We start from the raw sequence: 3,192 nt of genomic DNA, 5'->3' as shown, positions 1-3,192 counted from the left end.
GTTCGAGAACTATGTAGACATGACTAATACACCTCTCCAGTCAATAACCAATAGGGGAACCTGGATGCCCATATTGGCTCCTACATATTCTATGAAGATTTTTATTGGTCGAACCGTTATGACAACATACATAATTCCCTTTGTCCATCGGTATGTTACTTGCCCGAGAATCGATCGTCGGTATCTTCATACCTAGTTCAATATCATTACCGGCAAGTATCTTTACTCGTGCAGTAATACATCACCTCATGACTAACTCCTTAGTCATTTGCTTGCAAGCTTATGATGTGTATTATCGAGAGGGCCCAGAGATACCTCTCCGATACTCGGAGTGACTAATCCTAATGTTGATCTATGCCAACTCAACAAACACCTTCGGAGATACCTGTAGAGCATCTTTATAATCACCTAGTTACGTTGTGACGTTTGATAGCACACAAGGCATTCCTTCGTTATCCGGGAGTTGCATAAACGCATACTCGAAGGAATATGTATTTAACATGAAAAAAGCAATAGCAATAAAACTGAACAATCATTATGCTAAGCTAACGAATGGGTCTTGTCCATCACATCATTCTCCTAATGATATGATCCCATTATCAAATGACAACTCATGTCCATGGTAAGGAAACCTTAACCATCTTTGGTCAATGAGCAAGTCAAGTAGAGGCTCACTAGGGACACGGTGTTTGTTTATGTATTCACACATGTATTTAGGTTTCTGATCAATACAATTCTAGCATGAATAATAAAACTTTATCATGAATAAGGAAATATTAAATAACAACTTTATTATTGCCTCTAGGGCATATTTCCTTCAGTCTCCCACTTGCACTAGAGTCAATAATCTAGATTACATTGTAATGAATCTAACACCCATGGAGTCTTGGTGTTGATCATGTTTTGCTCGTGGAAGAGGCTTTGTTAACAGGTGTGCTATATTCAGACCCGTATTTATCTTGAAAATTTCTATGTCTCCTTCCTTGACTTGTTCATGAATGGAGTTGAAGCATCTCTTGATGTGTTTGGTTCTCTTGTGAAATCTGGATTCCTTCGACAAGGCAATTGCTCCAGTATTGTCACAAAAGATTTTCATTGGACTCGATGCACTAGGTATTACACCTAGATCAGATATGAACTCCTTCATCTAGACTCTTTCATTTGTTGCTTCCGAAGCAGCTATGTATTCCGCTTCACACGTAGATCCCGCCACGACGCTCTGCTTGGAACTACACCAACCGACAACTCCACCATTCAATATAAACATGTATCCGGTTTGTGACTTAGAGTCATCCGGATTAGTGTCAAAGCTAGCATTGATGTAACCATTTACGACGAGCTCTTCATCACCTCCATAAATGAGAAACATATCATTGGTCCTTTTCTGGTACTTTAGGATGTTCTTGACCACCGTCCAGTGATCCACTCCTGGATTACTTTGGTACCTCGATGCCAGACTTATGGCAAGGCACACGTCAGGTCTGGTACACAACATAGCATACATGATAGAACCTATGGCTGAGGCATAGGGAATGACTTTCATTCTCTCTCCATATTATGTCGTGGTCGGGTTTTGAGTCTTACTCAACTTCACAACTTATAACACAGGCAAGAACCCTTTCTTTGACTGATCCATTTTGAACTTCTTCAAAACTTTGTCAAGGTATGTGCTTTGTGAAAGTCCTATTAAGTGTCTTGATCTATCTCTATAGATCTTGATGCCCAATATATAAGCAGCTTCACTGAGGTCTTTCATTGAAAAACTCTTATTCAAGTATCCTTTTATGCTATCCATAAATTCTATATCATTTCCAATCAACAATATGTCATCTACATATAATATCAGAAATGCTACAAAGCTCCCACTCACTTTCTTGTAAATATAGGCTTCACCAAAAGTCCGTATAAAACCATATGCTTTGATCACCTCATCAAAGCATATATTCCAACTCCGAGATGCTTGCACCAGTCCATAAATGGATCGCTGGAGCTTGCACACTTTGTTAGCTCCTTTGGGATCGACAAAACTTTCTGGTTGCATCATATACAACTCTTCTATAAGAAATCCACTAAGGAATGAAATTTTGACGTCCATTTGCCAAATTTCATAATGATAAAATGCGGTAATTGCTAACATGATTTGGACTGACTTAAGCATCGCTATGGGTGAGAAGGTCTCGTCGTAGTCACCCCCTTGAACTTGTCGAAAACCTTTTGTGACAAGTCGAGCTTTGTAGATGATGACATTACCATCAGCGTCATGCTTCTTCTTGAAGATCCATTTATTCTCAATGGCTTGCCGATCTTCGGGAAAGTCCACCAATGTCCACACTCTGTACTCATACATGGATCCTATCTCAGATTTCATGGTCTCAAGCCATTTATTGAAATCTGGGCTCATCATAGCTTCTTCATAGTTTGTAGGTTCGCCAAGGTCTAGTAACATGACTTCCAGGACAGGATTACCATACCACTCTGGTGCGGAACATGCTCTGTTCGACCTACGAGGTCTAGTAGTAACTTGATCTGAAGTTTCATGATCATCATCATTAGCTTCCTTTCTAGTTGGTGTAGGCATCACGAGAACGGATTTATCTCACGTGCTACATTCCAAATTGAGAGAAGGTACAATTACCTCATCAAGCCTACTTTCCTCCCACTCACTTCTTTCGAGAGAAACTCCTTCTCTAGAAAGGTTCCATTCTTGGCAACAAAGATATTGCCTTCGGATCTGTGGTAGAAGGTGTACCCAATTGTTTCCTTAGGGTATCCTATGAAGACGCACTTCTCCGATTTGGGTTTGAGCTTATCAGACTGAAGCCTTTTAACATAAGTGTCGCAACTTCAAACTTTAAGAAATGACAGCTTAGGTTTCTTGCCAAACCATAGTTCATACAGTGTCGTCTCAATGGATTTAGACGGTGCCCTACTAAACATGAATGCAACTGTCTCTAATGCATAAACCCAAAATGATAGTGTTAAATCGGTAAGAGACATCATAGATTGCACCATATCTAATAATGTACGACTATGACGTTTGGACACACCATTACGCTTTGGTGTTCTAGGTGGCGTGAATTGTGAAACAATTCCACATTGTTTTAAATGAAGGCCAAACTTGTAGCTCAAATATTCGCCTCCACGATCAGATCATAGAAACTTTATTTTCTTGTTATGATGATTCTCTCCTTC

The sequence above is a fragment of the Triticum urartu genome, chromosome 2, assembly GCF_003073215.2.
Source record: "Triticum urartu cultivar G1812 chromosome 2, Tu2.1, whole genome shotgun sequence".
NCBI lineage: Eukaryota > Viridiplantae > Streptophyta > Magnoliopsida > Poales > Poaceae > Triticum > Triticum urartu.
The sequence above is the reverse complement of the archived record's forward strand: the minus strand, read 5'-3'. Positions refer to the sequence as shown.